The sequence below is a fragment of the Seriola dumerili genome, unplaced genomic scaffold (assembly GCF_002260705.1).
Source record: "Seriola dumerili isolate Sdu_G_001 unplaced genomic scaffold, Sdu_1.0 BDQW01000219.1, whole genome shotgun sequence".
Lineage (NCBI taxonomy): Eukaryota > Metazoa > Chordata > Actinopteri > Carangiformes > Carangidae > Seriola > Seriola dumerili.
In genome coordinates, this window is record NW_019174474.1 from 7743246 (window position 1) to 7760432 (window position 17187).

The 17187-nt window shown below is 39.8% G+C and overlaps 1 protein-coding gene across 3 annotated transcripts in view; it reads right to left on the reverse strand.

The window, feature by feature from the left end:
* The window catches only part of osbpl5 (oxysterol binding protein like 5), a 44936-nt gene extending 28080 nt beyond the window's left edge, over positions 1 to 16856 (reverse strand). For 2 of the 3 annotated variants that reach the window (XM_022754458.1, XM_022754456.1), the window contains exons 1-2: positions 16586 to 16856; positions 3966 to 4027 (exon numbers count right to left, since the gene is read on the reverse strand). The gene's annotated coding sequence lies outside the window, so the exon portion shown is untranslated. Of the gene's footprint in view, positions 1 to 3965; positions 4028 to 10206; positions 10275 to 16585 lie in introns of those variants that run through there. The other variant, XM_022754457.1, reaches the window with a different exon arrangement.
* Positions 16857 to 17187: the final 331 nt, after the last annotated feature.

Genomic DNA, 17187 nt, shown 5'->3' on the forward strand with positions numbered 1-17187 from the left:
AGCCCATTACAGACTCCTTAGAATAATATCACATTTAATCAACGACCATCTTCCAAAGATGAACAAATTATGGCTTATATATTTTCTGAATTCAAATTTTACTGGCAATTCTGAGCAAATGCGCCTGTTTGTCATGAGTCCTGACAATTGAATATTGTATATGAGTAGAATTGAATAAGCCACTTGGTGTGGCTATAAATACAAAACAGCTTTCCCAGCTAAATTGTGGTGCAATACCTGCAAGAACTATTATTATTATTAAGTATACTGAAGCTATAGAATTTTAGAGAACACAACATTAAACCCACCATCAAGTCTTACAAGTCTAACAAGTCCCTGTAACTGCTACAGGTGAAATACTTTAAATACACCTCCCTTTGAACAAAACCGTAAAGTGACCAGCCAGTCTTACAAAAAAAAAACAAAAAAACAGATGCAACGCAAATGTTTGTGATTATGGGAAGAATATTTGTATTTGTACTTTTGCAGTGCCAAAGTATTAAACATTATCTTTTTGAAAATCTCCACATTTAGTGCCTTACAGGTTTTATCTTCCAACAAAAAAGCTGCAGTGCGTTTTAGAATCCAACTTTCACACATCAGAGTCCCTAGCACTACGTCAACGCAGCACACCAGCAGACAAATTACGCACACTAATCCACACTTGTGACTGCATTACCTCAAATCACCCTCAGAAAACTGGTGAGGTCCATGAGCTGCTCCCCTCCTCCCACCTGAGATCTCAGCATGGGGGTCCTTCCCAGTGAGGAACGGTGAGAGAGGGAACAAATCAGCTTCACACCACCTCTGTGACCTGCCAGCCTCTCTTATCTGGGAAAAAAGAAACTCTTCAAAAACAAAAAAAAGTTTGCTAACCACTCTGTATTGGACTGCTGGGTGCTCTCACACCCAAGATGAATGGATACTGCCACAGAGAGACTTGCTCATGATTTGTAAAACATTTCATGGGAAGTAATTGTCATGGTCAACCTGCTAAGAGTGAAAGTTCTGCCCTTTGTCAAAACAGACACTTGATAGTCATGTCACAAGCCAACAAAGGAGACAAATGAACGTAATGTAATGAGGTTAGACTTTTTCTGTAGATGTAATGAGCAACAGTCAAAAGTTCAAAGGGTTAGAGCAACAGGTTTAACAGAACGTCAACAGAACAACACTTCCCACAGCCTGTCCATCCTCTCACTTTCCCTGTCTGCCGCCTGCCCTCTCTCTCTCCCATCATCAACCCCTGATGGATACTTTTATAGAAACTGGCAGCAGCTCCCAGGCTTTTCATTGACAGGGACATGGACTAATCAGAGTGCTAATCATACACACAACTCACTGGGTGATAGAAATGATGGATCTTAATAAATAGTGATAAGTCTCCTAAAGATGCCACTTTGCTTTACCTTTAAGGGTCAGTGAAACCAATTGACATAAAAAATATGTTTCCTCACTGTCCCCGGGTGGTATCTAGCCTTGCAGACAGTTTCAGTTTTATTTGCCATGGTTTAAGATCTCTACCACTTAGACTTCTACTGCTGCCCCTTAATAAAATAAAGATCCATAAAGACCATAGTGGTGTGTTATATTTACCATCATTATGCTGTGTCAGAAAGAATAGGCAGTCCAGATAGTTTTTTCCACATGTAACTAATATACCCTCAAAGTCTCAGATCACACACAAAGATGGATGAAGCCACTCTGCAACCATCAGGAACACAATGCCTCCCTCAGTGTTGATCTCATTAAATCATACTTTGCTTTGCTGATCAAAAGGGACTGCTGGGGACTCTATTTTATGTGAATGGAGTTCTACAATACTCATTAGAGATGATATTTAGCATTACTAACACTCCCCTTAATTTATTCTACAACCAATTTGGACTTACTCAGGCCCTGAATGAATGACTAGTCTTTCATAAACTGGCTCCAGGATAACATTGTGTGACAAAATATGAGCCTATGCTAATTAAGGGTATGACCCATAGACCACATTGTTCTGCCCTACATCAAGTAATTTATTCATCAAATGATAAGCAATACATTCTTAGAAAAACTAAATGTGGAAAGGAGAGCAGTTCCGCTATTAACCACAATTTCCACATTTCTATTTATCTTTTTATTCTTCTTTTCAGCAAACAAAAGCCCAACTGAATCAGTCTTCAGACTGTTAGAACAGGTTGTCAAGTCTCTGATGTTATTTTATCATTACAAGTTTAACATGAAGACCTCTGTGTAGAAGAAAAAGAGAAGTTTTGGTATTTCAGCATGTACCTCACAGTACCTGTTTCAGCTGAGTTGGTGCAGATATTAGATAAAGATTAGGACTATTTTCGGCCCTCTGTACTTTCCACTTGTGTTAACCTAACTGTGATCACAGTACAAAATTCAAACTGTTAGTATGGGGTGAGTGACACAAACAAAGTCAAGCCAGAGTGATTCACTGCTGATGTGCTAGACTGGACACATAGAGAAGAATAAGACATCCTCCATCTGTTGACTCACAGTACATGAACTTTTTAAATTCCATTCCCAGTGAGTGGACACAACAGTGTGTGCACAATACTAAGCCTTATAAGTGGAACACAGATAAGGGAGCTATGTAAAAAGTAATTCAATCAGTCGACTGGGTAAATAAACTGTCAAGTATTTATGACCATTGTCTTACTATTGTAGTAAATCAGATGACTGTGTGTGGCTTTTAAGGTGGACAGTAATGAAATGAGAGTAACCTGGGTAAGAGCTACTGGGTGCAGGTTCAGACATTTTGCCTGGTTAATGTGTAATTTGCTGTTAAACCTCTATGTCTTCATGCTGCACACACATGCCAAGATAAACAGCTTGGGCAAGGCTGAATCCAAACACTTCCTAACTGATATAAGCGGACAAGTGATGCTTTGTTTCCCCCACAACTACCACAGTACAGCCTGCTACCATCTTAGAGCTGTAAGGAATACCAAAGCAACATTTTTAACTCAATCAAGCACAACACAATGTCAGGACACCAAAAGCAGAGATATTAAGAAGACTGTTTCACCACTATCAATGTGATTCCTCCACACGAAAAGATAATAAGAAGGATAAAATCATCTGACTAAGTGTCCTCTTATTAGTGTAATAAGAACACCTGGCTTCCATCCTTATGCCCAATGGACAGATGTGCTGAACAGCTGACTGCCTCTAGTATTGACCGACATATATAAAGACACTGGTACACTTATCCTTCCAGGAGAGACTAAAATACGCAGTAATAAGGATGGTAGGCTGAAAAAAGAAACAGCAACTAGTCATTACATTTTTTCTGCCACTGTATGGAAGCTCAACATGTACTCCAGGCACACTGCCTACTTTAGAGCTTTGTGTATCTCTCTGAAGTATCATTCTGTAGCCAACTGTCCTGAAGCAACCCCAAACATTTACTCCATTCTAACCCAAATTAATCTGACACACCCTGTAAGCTGCTGAGTTCTGTCAAACAGTTTCTTTTCTTTCAATGCTGCACTGTGCTCCAACTTTGCAACACTGACACACAACTGCTCACATGGACATGCAGAAGTCTCAAAAACAGCTTAAATGTTAGCGTTATTGCACTAACTGACATTGTGAGGAAATAGCTGTCGAAAGATATCTTAAAATGTATTGAAATGTGGCATAAACAGAAAGTACATCTGTTTCACACCTTAAGAAACATGTCCTAATTCTTTCTACTGCTCAAAAAGTGAGTTATCCCTCCTGGCAACATTGGGTAAAAAATGTTCCTGTATTTGTGCCGAATTTTGAAAGTAGACAGACGGTTAGGAGAAAACAGGTTCACAAATTAAACTTTAAGATTGAAGTGTTGCATGTCAACGGCACAAACCATTTGAGTAACTGAAGCTAAGACAAACAGCTAGCCAATTTAATTGAGTGTATGCATTATTAAGACATTAAAGAGCAGGCCAGCAGGTGAGAGCTCAGCTTACCTTTCACCTGAGCCACGGGGAACACTGCATCCAGAAGCCTTTGTGGGAGCAGCCTGTCTCACCTGCAGAGACACAAAAGTTACTGAAAGGTTTCACTTTTACTCACACAGTACAAACAGACTTACTGCCTCACCCCCGGTCTCTCGCCTTCCCATGCTCCTCCTGGTCACACCACTGTGCTAAGGAGGGCGGGGCCCCACACAGTCCCAGTCCTAAGAGAGCCACTGACATCACTCTGGGCTAAGTGCACAGTCTGTTCGCCACCTGTACACACACGACTGTCAGTTACAACTAGTCCCGAGTTTATGTAAGTTTGGGGCAAAAGGACTACTTGAGCCGATGATCAAGGATCCAATCCAATAAAAAAGGTAAGTGAAACTAACAGTATAAAAGCATAATTATATGATATGTCATGGAGAGAAACAAGATTCTATACAGTGCGTGTTTACTAAGTTAACAGAAACACACCAACAGTTAGCTAATCAGCTAATCATACTTAAACACAGAGACACTAACACACACCATCACATTTATGGAGGACTATTAGTAATTCTTACTAGACAAATACAAACCTTGGTTAAATGTAAATCCAGGAAGACTGGAAGTATATGACTGCATGAGAGTCCATTTTAAACGAACACACTTCTCAATTCTAATTTAAATTTGGTCTCTCATTCTAATTGGTTGTACTCGACATATATTGTATTTTTTACCGCTAAAAAAATTCAGATTTCAACACCCCATTCTGGTCTTTTGTTTTCCCTTGAAATGCCTCTTAATCCTGCCAGGGAAAAGAACAATGCATGCTCGAACAGCTGGGATGTGTGATAAGCCACAAATCCAAAAACCAAAACACAACAACACATACACCAGTTCATAAAAAAGCATGCGCACAAACACACACACCCCTAATATAAAATAAACACATTAATATGAGTCTTTACAGATGCAGAGTTGCGTAAACAAATGCAATACTGTAATCATAAATACATTTTAAAAAATCTGTATTGCACCTAAACATTTGCATAGTAGAGATTTGTCTGTATGAAATTTCAGCTATAACTTCACTGGGACCATAGAGCACGGATATTTTTGTTGGATTATTACCACTTCACAGGCAGCAGAACTTTGCCAACTAAAAAAGAAATCACAAATTCCCACTCGACCAGCCTTACTTTACCCAAGTTTTCAGTGACTATATAAAACCTGCATAAAATTAAACAAAATGTCAGCAGTTCAAAATGAAAAAAAAAAAAAGGACTTGGCATGGATCTCTGCAGATAACAACTCAGTTAATGATCTGATGGCAGGCCAACAAGTGTAAAATGGGTTGGGCATTGGGCTGGAATCTGTGCCTAAATCCTATTGCCGAGCAAAGGAGGAAGCCATAACACTTGAGCATGTCTAACCTAAATAAGAAGTGAACTGAGAGAGAATCCCCGAGCTGACAGAGCTTGAGGGACAAAGACAAAGGGGGGAGGTAGTGCAGAGGAGATGTGAGCCAAACACAGACAGCAACTACAGGAAAACAGAAAGACACGGAGAAGGAAAGGCTAATTTATGTCAGTCGCTGAGGGCATGGCTTTCTCATAATAACAAAACAGCCCTGATTTTTATTTGTCTTTATACACAACACAGATTTGTATGACATATGAAAGCCAATGCATAAGAATGAAAAAAATCTACAAAGTGTGAAGTGCAAAGAGAGAAAAAGTGAAGGAAGACACTGTGACCCAGAATGTGGCATGGTTTGGATGGAAGGGCTCCAGAACTACACCACTTTCTCATACACACACTGTCCTACATTTCCTCACTCAGACCAGACGTTAAGTATCTGCTCTGAAGCAGAAATACTACATGCCACGTAGAAATGACATTGTTACATTGAGATATTTCATTCAGCGCATGACCAAAGATCAGGAGAAAAGTGCACAGCATTGGCTCAAGAAATCTAATGTTCAAAACTATCACTTGCTGCCAAAGTCTTTTACTTTTAAATTCTACTTGTAGTTTCAAGAAAGTGGGCCAAATAAAACTCAGCAAGGACACGATTAGCCACAACAGCCCCGCAAATTGAAAACTATATGGTTATGGATGCGTGAAACACTGCCACATGCATATTGTATAACCAGCACTCCGCATGCTTCTCTCCAAGCATACAAGTAAGTAACATTTACATCAGAGCACTATGAGTTCACCAACTTTCCCAGCAGAGAGCCAAGACTGACTCATAGGAGTGGTCCAGGCCAGATCCTGCCTACTGATTTATAGCTGTGTCTCTGGCTCAATTAAGGAAAACAATAGGAAGGATGTGAGTAATAACTTGAGGCAAGATGTAGGTGCTTCAACTGAGACTACAGTAGTGGTGAGAAACTGATGAAAAACTGACTGACTAACAATAAGCTCTTAACTAGCATAAGATATTATTGATATACTGGAAACTTGGCTTTTATACACCAAGTTCTTGCATTGTCACATTTGTGCATCTACAGCGCTTGAAATTCTGCATACCTGCATGTATGGGGTCATGTTGCATGCTTTGAATATTTAACTAGTATTTGACTATTTAACAAAAAGATAAGTACTCAAACGCCTCAATTTCTTTTAATTTCATAAAGCCTTCAAAAGTCAAGCATCTCATCAGCAGCCACCTCCACTTCCCTCTCCATGCATACATGTCCACTTATCTTAATGTAATTTTAAGCAAGGTTCAGGCAGGTTACACATGGCTACGCAGTGAGGGTAGGCAGTTGTCAACAGCCAGATATGAAGTCGGTATCTGAGGTCTTTTCAATTGATTGATTATTAGGCAAAGTCTTTCATCTGCTACTGGATTAGAGGCTCTAATCCAAGTGGTCAATTGAGGCTGATATTTACAAATGTCCTTAGGTATACAGAGATTGTTTGTCCAGTTGAGCCAGGCCACACAGACAAACAGACCATAAACTTAATCATTCTCCCTGCATGGATGCAGAAAAATCAGAAGCCAGAGACACAAGGACACAAAGTGAGCACTCACTGATCATAATGACTGCAGATTAGACTTAATGGAATAGCAGTGGGTCTAGGGCACTTAACATTAAATGCACTCAAATGCCTTAGAGACTAATTATTGTTCATCACATGCCCTCCTAACCTGCACTCCTGTTGTCTGGGAAATTAGGTTTAACTCAAGGTTGGCTAAAACCGGTACCAACTCTTCTATGGGATGCGGCAAAATGGGAACAACAACAAATGGCCCCTACGTCCAAACACTTTGTCGGGGACTCATCACATTGCTCTTGATAATCATGATGGCACAGAACAGATAAAAACAAATTATGAAAAGGTGTTTCTGAGGTTCAAGTTGAAAATTGCTGTGAGGAAAGAAAAAGTGTTGTAACAATAAGTATACAACGAAAATGTGTAGTGTCTAATTGGATGTGTTTGCCCTGTGCAGCCTGAGGAACTTCACTATACTGTGTCACACTGGCCTTTACTATAGATAAGATACTGCTCTACACCAATGTCATACCCATGGCTGTTTGAATTACTGCCTGAGACATTTTTTGCTCTGATAAAACCCAATTATAAAAAAACATTTTGCTATAAACATAAAGTCCATTTATGTTAGTCTTCTACTCATTGTAGAGTCCACGATTCTGTATAATAATTACAAAAATATTAACCTTCATACATACTCCAATATGGCCAAGTTTTTAAATTAGGCTGTGATCACCAGGTTATTCATTTAATATTACTGAAGCATTAACAGCAAAGCAGCCTTATTAGAGTTATAGCGGAAGTCTGCAGGCAGAGGGAAGACATGGTGTCTTAATACCCCTTTTTTAAAGGAGACATAGGTATGACGTTGTTCTACCACAACATTAAGTAAGTACCAAATACAGTTAAGTTTCACTTTCTCTGTCATGCTTACCCACTCATGCATATTATCTCTCCTGGGAGTTAGTTGAACATTTTAACATCAATATCATTAAATTAATTTTCCAACCCGAACAGAGATGCCTGTTCACCAAAGCCTGGTAGTGTCAACCCCGGACAGGAGAAAGGATCTGGATCCAATCAAATCGACCACCAATCCACTTCATTGTGTCAGTCTGGATGGGGTAAATAAGGTTCCTTTTTTCCGCTGTGCTTCCCCCTGGCCTGACAATTTACATGTCATGAGCACAGGAATGTACTATATGTTGGCCACATACAAATACATGTATATACGTGACTATTCCTCTGCACCTTGGTGAAAGTAATTGTTTACATTTGAATGTCCACTTCGAAGTTGAATATACATGTCGGTGAAAAACATGTCCTTAGTTTACACAAAGGTTCGTGGAGCAGCCGATAAACCATCGCCAGCCTTGTTGGCAAGGGTAGCTGTGTTGGAAATGTGTGGAAATTATAAACATGACAGGAACACGACACTGATCAATCACTAAAAGAAGCTTAAATGTCAAAACCAGCAAAAAACCTAGGCAGAACTCCATCAACAAAAGCATCATAATGCGGCATTAAAGGAATTCTCTGACATTTTAGAAAAACACACTTGTTTGCTCCCATGCTGAGAGTCAGATGAGAAGATCAATATCAATGTCATCTCCGTGCATTTAGTAAAAAGATCAGACCAAGACGTGTTTATCCAAGTACAAAAGAGCGGAAGCAGAGGGGAAAGGCTGGAGGCAGGGAGACACAAACACTGGAGGGAGGGAGAGGGGAGAGATGAATGCTGCAGCAGTGGTTTAAGAAGTTTCTATGGACGTATTTGTTAATTTTTTCCTGCGTGAGACCTGATCACTGTTGGAAACCATTGTAACCAACATAACTCAAATTGTCCATGGCCAATACTATTGGCAAAAGTCGAAGCTACAACCCTTTTACAGCCACCTTTCATATACAGAGGCTGAGTGTTAAATACCCAAAAGACAGATTTTGGGTGGAGTATCACTTTAAGTCTGTAGTCGGACGATGACCCTGTGTCATGGAAACCATCCATGCTCTGAAACCTGAGGTCTTTCTTAAAGGTTAAGTCGATGCTTGCTTTCTTGGAGCTGCTTGGCAAAGATGGCTATACTCAAGTGTCACAAGTTTCCTTTTAGTGTAATTTAACACAGTGTCACTTTCTCCCCTCACCTGACTACTACATTAGGAAAACAGACACTACACACAGTCTCATAAATACAACACTGATTGACAACACATGTATTAATTTTCTAATAACAAAGTTCTGACATTAATAGTTATTAACTGACTTATCTGTAGCCAATGAAATGCCATGAAAAAAAAAAAAAAAAAAAAAAAAAAAAATCAGTGGCCAAATGCCAAAAATTAGAGCCAATCTCACTCAGTCTGCACAGAGCACCATGATGACCCTCCAAAGAGGGCTTTAACAGGCTGATGTTAAAACCATGACGTAATCAAGCCTCTCCGAAACAACTCTTTCATAATAAAACACTGTGAAAAGTATGTCAAAAACCTACAACAACCCAGCTGTAAACTCAACACAGACGCTGCAGCTTATCCCTTGAAACTGCAGATTATGGGCATTTGACATGGGGTGCGCACAGTGCCAATCATTTTCTGGGACTGGACGAAGTCTCTGTACAAGGCCTGCCACTCAGAAACGGCTTTAAAACAAATGTAGATTGTAAGAACGACTTATGTGCCACAGCCTCATACTTGTAGGTACAGTGGAAACCGCTTAGTTGTCACCTCTGTCCAGGCCAAATTGATCACTATAAGCGGATGATTATTATGATAGAATTTTTTTTCTTTTTCTTTATTGTTCATGCAGATTACCACCGACTACCGTTTTTATATTTATGACATTAATATTTCTATATTGATAATATTCATAATGTTTCATTTAAGGATTTAAAGATAAATAACACTGCACTGGGCTCTCTCCTGCTCCAAGCCTAGTCCGAATGGTCAGGGTGAAAGCATTACACTCCACTCACGCAACAAACCTGCTGCTGTGAGAGAGGGGAGACAATAGTTACACTGTTTAAATCCCAAAACGCAAGCAGAGCAGATGTGGCACATGGCACACATTATTTAAACAGCATCTGTATAGGAATGATTCGGTCCCAACCTTTTTGATCCATGAGTAGTTTTCACTGTAATTAACAAAATTGTTGATCACTGCATGTGAGTCCATTGAAAACAAAATACACACATTATAGATGAGCACAGCACAGTATTATTCATTCATTATCAGTATTTCATTTGTGTGACTTTCTGTACCTACATTTTTACAAAGTAAAAACACTGGGTCCACAGTAAAGTTGGCAGCATCTACATCAGCTCCATACATTAAGGTAGAGATGAGTGAGAGGTGGATATCGATTGCAGAGGCACTAGCTACTGTGAGAACACTCTGGCAGCCACTGCTTCTGTGAAAAGAAGAGCAGTGGATCTATGGTGTTAAACCTACTCTATAAATACACACCAGCTACCCAGCAGGCTAGGAACAAACGTCAAGGGACCAGGAGGTTAATCGCAAACCCTATATTTGTATGTGTGAGATGGATATGGTAAGCAAGAGGCAGACAAAGAATGAGGAATGTTGAGGTACATAAATGTATATATTTTTTCAATTTTAAGAACAAATGCAACAAAACTTGTGACAGGAAAGCAGCGAAACATCATAAAGATGGAGGAAAGTCTGCATTTTCAATTGCAGTCAAATAGCTGACAAATTATGTTCAGATTATTTCTTGCAATATTGCATTAAATAAAGTGGCAGAGGTTGTCAGAAGTAACTCAAGATAGGCTCACGCAGCAGAACAACACTGGTGATACACTGTCATCCTTAAAGTACACTGTGAGGCAGTTTTTTGTAAATAAAATGGATAACAACAAAGATTATGTTATCAACTATTATAATATACACAAGTAACATTATGAGAACTCTGCAATCTGCATGAAAATTCCCATGAGAGAAAAACCCAGTTATATAGTAGTCAAATTGTATAGTAAAATGTTGTGTGAGTCATAAATATGGTTTCAGAGGTCTTAAAAGTAACTGCTTTTATTTGTCTCACAGTTCTAATGAGAACAGGGGAAAGTTCACAATGATGCTGTAATGTAGCTTTTATAGTGTTATATCTTCATCCCAGCCTTCAGTCAAGTAGTAGGAAATAAAGTCACTATCTTCCCTAATGTTCCTGAGATGATGTCACAGTGAAGTTGACCTTTGACCGTTTTGATATAAAATGTCACCACTTCGTTATCTTATCCTATTAGACATTTGTGTTAAATTGCGTCATTATTAGCGTATGAATTGAGTTATTGTCAAAAATGTGTTTTGTGAGATCACAGAGACCTTTGACCTTCAAAATCTAGTCAGTTTATCCTTGATGAGCGTTCCCTCAAGGCGTTAATGAGATAGTGCTTTGATGACAATGAGACAGACAGACGGATGGATGGACGGAAAAACATAATACCTCCACCCATGACTGTCGCCTGCACAGCGGCATAAAACTGTCAGCACTGCTGTACTGTGTTCAAAGTAACAGATGAGTTTTTGCTGGGAAAAGTGACAGTCTGTGAGAAAGGAATTGTTTTTAGACATAAAGGCCAGTTTACAGCTGTAAAGTAACTTAGGACAAAAAAACTCTGCAACACCAAGGAAGGGGAAGGGAATCTTGGCACAATAGAGGCTGCTAAAAGTGCATCTGCTCTCTAGGGGCAGAGAGACAGATTCAATATGGAGCAGTATTAGCCTAGATTCCCCCACTAGATGTCGGGGAAAGCATTTATATCTCAGGGGAACTGGAACAGCACTGAGCCACTTATCAAACCCTGGAGTAGGACACTTCCATTGTTAAGAGCAGTCAGATTCAAATTCACAGTTTATAGGTCTAGGCATCTTTTGGAAAACTACTAGGAAAGATTTTCACACGTCATACACTGATAGTAAAGTGTGCCCATTTTTTTTTCCTTTTGTTTTGGTAAAGATTACTTTTTTACAGTGTGAAGTGACGTTATCTTTTAGACAATATAGCCTTCCTTGGCACTGCTTCAGCAGTCTTTCCACTTTGTACTCCCTATTTGGAATTTTGCAATTTCAGGCAAAAGCTTCAATTATCATTGCTTGTCCGTTCCTTTTGCTCTCTAGTCTCTTCCAAATACCCCTCCTCATCTCTTAGCACTCACTTTAAATTAATTATGATCCCTTGTTTCATCTCTTCTTGTAGCTGCCACTATTGAGGCAACACACAGAGTGTGTGAACAGTGATGGCGTAGAATTTACATGATGACGTGACAATCACATCTCAAAACATATCCTGTGAACAATTTTTTGTCCGAAAAAAACAAACACATTACATCACTTGGGCATACTGGTGCAAAAGACTGAGTTCAGAGAGTCAGGTTGACCAAATGCATGGATTAAACTAAGCTACAGTGCTAATCATCATTAGCAAAGAACAGTGTACAAAACATTCAGGTAGTGGCCTTTCTCTATTGTTACCCACCACTGATGGTCACTTTGAGCTGACAGTAGAGCTGGACAATATGGCCAAAAATATTCTCACGTCAATTACATGAAATTAATATATACATTTAATACAATTAATGAGGCATGCTTGTTAGATCTCAAGGATACACATAATGTTTTATGGTGAGTAAGACTGCATACAAACATTGTTAACAAGAAAATCCACAAGGAACCTTTTTATTTGAATTTCAAGAGGTGTATTCAGTTTAGGACTGAATCCCACATAAATGACAGTTTGTTATGGTTCGAAATAATCATTTGTATTTGAATCAATAATTTGATGCTCTCTGCAACCACCATGGTGTAACATTTGTGCTTATTAGGCTCATGTAAGGCTAGACTACATATCAGTAGTGGTGGCACGGTGTGTAAAGGTGCCCTTCCACTTTTCCCCTGATTTCTGCATAAAGCTGAGGCAGCAGTGTTTTTGAAGAATGTTTCCATCCTGGGACTTCACACCCCATAGTCAACCACTTTCATTAGCTCTTGAAAGACGGATTTCCCTTTGTTCTAACTGATATCATGTCTTCGCTATAAAATATGAAATTGCACTCACTGTGTCCCCATTTTTTTTTTTTTTGAGCATATGGGATGATGACTGAACCAGTAGGCTTGTTTGTGAGCTTGGGTGCTTATGCTGGAAGTTTAGGAGCACAGACTTTGGCTTTTTGTATAATGGGATGTTGAGATGGTAATGTTACCTTTTCAAATGGTAGAAAATGTTTCTTGCATTTCCAGTCTATGTCAGCACAGGTCACCTGCATATCTTCCAATGGATATCCCTCTGCTGTCTATCCAGCTTTAAAAGTCTGAACATTTTCCAATACGTTACGTAACCCAATTCCTGTAGCCTAGAGGGGTGATTGTGCTGAAGGTTGACTCAAACACAGAACATCAATACATTTATCAACATTTATCGAAATTACTCATTACTTACCATCGTTATTGTGGGTTTTTTTTTTTTGGTAAAAATTAATTATCAAGAATGTTTTATCAACCAACCATAATTGACACCCAGCATGTAATGGTATTTGTTATCATTGTAGTTTGACTGATATCGTGAAAATAACAAACACTGAATGCCAGCCCTAGTTGTGTGCTTTTTAAAGGGACAAAACAGACCAACTATCAAAACATCTGAACCTCATGCGTGCATATCACCGTCTTCTTCCTTGATTTTATAACTGCATAGAGCACTCTTTGCATAAGGCACTTCCAGGGTGTGGTGTACCCTTCAGGCAATGCATTTGAGCTTCTACTTTTTCTAACAATGCAGTTTAGCTTGTTGCTTTTTAAGAAATGCCTTTTATCTGTAGCACACACACATGCATTTTTGGCATTATACAGCACACTTTGCATGAAGCACTTTGAAGGTGTGGGGCAATTTGCCGCTGACATAGACACACAATAACAACAGACAGCTCTTATTCACATTTCTTGTCTCTCTACAATGTCATATTTTCAAATAAAAGCCAAGTATTTTTGTTTTGTTTTTTCCCTGTATTCTTACAGTGGATAGTAGAGATTTGACTGTAAATGATGGGAGAGAGACGAGGGATGACCTCAGCTACACAGTCAGCATCTTCAACCCTAACTGTATGCCACCAGGACCCCCTTTGGTGGCTTCTTCTGCAGAGTCACATCTACAGTATGTGGTTGGACATGGTAATTTCTGAGTATTCCTCACAGCACAGCATGGACATTGGGACATCTGTTGCTGTGTCTTCCTGCTAGAGAAAGCAGTGATAAAAAAAAACAAAAAAAAAACACAGCACTAACCACCCACAGAAAGTGACTCAAACAGCTCTTCACATTCTCACCACCCTTTTCTTTTTTCTTCATTGACTGCCACTCTCTCCCCATTTGTCATTCATGGCAGGGCAAAGCCAGAGTTCTAGTTGATAGGCTTAAGGACCAACACCATTAAATATCCCCGCCTGATTAGTGCAAGGTAGACTGTCACATGGCATGACCAGACTCATGTGGGTAAATCACCACAGAAAACCTCTCATCATTGGGGGGGGGGCTCATCTGGTAGAGCACGTACCACATAGGCTTAGTCCTAACCGCAGTGGCCATGGGTTCAAATCTGACCTGTGGCCCTTTGCTGCATGTCACCCCCCCCCCTTTCCCCAACCTTCCTGTCTCTTTCGCAAAAATGGCTGAAAAAAAGAAAACCTCTCATCATTTTAAGATTCCCTTCTGATGAAGGGCATTAGCCAAATACTTGACACAACACAAACTGGATCAAAACCAGAAGCAAATAAGAATAGTGTCTGTTGTTATTGATCTCATGACCTATTTCCAATAGTCACTCGGCATTAATGACCTTCAAATGGCTGATATGTTACTATCGCTACTATTGACACCCCTTACAGTCTGACATTTTGCGGTCATTCAATATCAGATCAATTTTTGTCCAATGCGAGTCTGACAGAAAATCCTAATATTGGATATTAGGATATTTTGTATAACCTAATCTGAAAGATGGAGTCGACTGAAAGTGCAGACAGATTACAGAAAGGCTGAAGCAATAGACCAAATGAAGACTTTGCAGAGCTTTGACAAAAAAAGAGAAAGTGGGAGACCAAGTGCAATTTCCCAAACATCACCTCACATTTCACTTCTAGCAGTCTGGTAATCATTTCCTCTTGTGCTTAGATTGCCCTCTCTTGAGATTATTTTTTCCAGTATTGAGCGACACATTCCAGTAAGCCTTTTAACTATTAACTAAAGTGCACTTCTGTGTTATTCTCATCTCGAGCAAGGCTCAACTCTACATAATACCACACGATTAAAGATGATGAGCTCTTCTATCTTTGTCTGCACTGGGAATAGACAGATGGATGAGGTGAAGTGGCACTGTAAAATCTCCACATTAGACATTATCTCATCAAGATCAAATATCACAACTTTAGCCCAACCCATACTGGATTTTTGAGGCTACCTCCAATATCAGTATTTGAGTTTGTTTTTTTTAATCTGATAATAATATAAATCAATCTATAAATCATACACATACATTTTTGATAAAGATCCTTTAAATAAGCCTTTGTTAAAAGTTGTGACTCAGGTATGGGCTGATCAGGACATCTTGCAGCTGAAAAATAAACTTTTACATTCCTATGAATTTTTCTTTTACAATCTCTCACAAAAACCTCAACATTACCTACTGCCCTAAATGTTAATTGAGTGAGGTCTCTGCAGAGAAGCCTGTTGACAGTCATAATGCTAGTGCTAGTAGTGAACACATGACAAAGGTTACAGCTTTGGCAGGTCAAACCAGCAACACTGGAGTTGAAGCATGCTGAAGATGTCTTGGCCTGCACTGCATAATATTTGACATTTAAATGTCTACCAGCCTCACCACTCTCCTTTAAATCATCTACAATTCCACACTGCATTGTGTCTTAACGTTACATTCTGCACGTAACACGTCGTGCACCGCATGATATAACGACCATGAACTGAGTATTATGATTCCTTTGAGTAATGGAGGTTGTTTTGTAGCACCATTAATCGCAATGGTTATTCCTCTGATTACTGCTCTGCCACACGTTATAAACGTTATCTATTTTTGATTGGTCCAATTTGCCAATCCACTTCGAAGCAGGTGATAGCAGGAAGGCAACCCAAATAAACGTGAGGGAATCAAAGAGATATCCTTGTCCTTGCTTGTCACAGCCACCCCAGACATCGGCTAGGTTCATGGTTGCCATGCAAACAAGTGACAGCCAAGCTGCAGCCGCATGGGGCACGGTGTGCTCCGCTAACGTGTCGATGAGGGTTTACTTTATGTGGCTAGCTAGTAACGTTAGCCACTACCCAGCCAGACTGCAAACCAAACAGACACAGATAACGTTACTATCTCCACTGGCCAAATTCCTACGAACATTGCGTCGTTAAGATGACACAAAACTACCGTCTGGATCCTGTGTAAAAAAGAAAAATAACATCCTGCTGTTTCTGTCAGTCAGTGCTATCTGAGCACCGCTAGTTAGCGTAAGTTAGCACATAAAACATACGTTAGTTGGAGAAATACAAGTAACGTTCGCTGAAAATAGCAAGTTATCTTTCTCGCCGTGTTGGCGTGGTATAGTAAGACAGCAGTTAAGTGAAAACTCACTCTGTGTCGACCAGGGCAGCGCTCATACAGTTGTTTCCGAGCTTCCTTCCCAGTCCAGCGTCATAGCACGGGGGCTGTGGGGAGCAGCAAGCGGGTTGTGGCGGATGGTCGCAGTCGGCTGGGGTAGAAGTTGCTCCGTTTCAACATGGAGAGCGTGGAGCGGACTGGATCCTCCTGCTGCTGCTGCGGTGGGCTCATCAGGCTGCTGCCTACCGCACCGGGAGCTCTGGCGACACCTGTGGCCGCAGCAGCGCACAACATCTTCTGCATGGCGTAACACTGTACAGCAGATACCAACCATGAAGATCAGGTAGCTATGACCTACAGGAGCAAAAATTGTGTTTGGCAGGATAATCATGCAAAATTTTAACCCTTACATTGTACGTCACAGCGCTACATTTACTATAAACGCCTTTCTCTCAATTATCTTAAAAGTAGGACTACACAACGTGAAAATACTCCATTACAAGTTAAAGTCATACATTATTCATTTTTTTATTAAGGTATTATCAGCAAAATGGTAAATAGGCAAAGTATCAAAAAGTAGACTAAAAAGTACTCATTGGGCAGCTCAATGGCTCATGTCAGTATTATATACCATT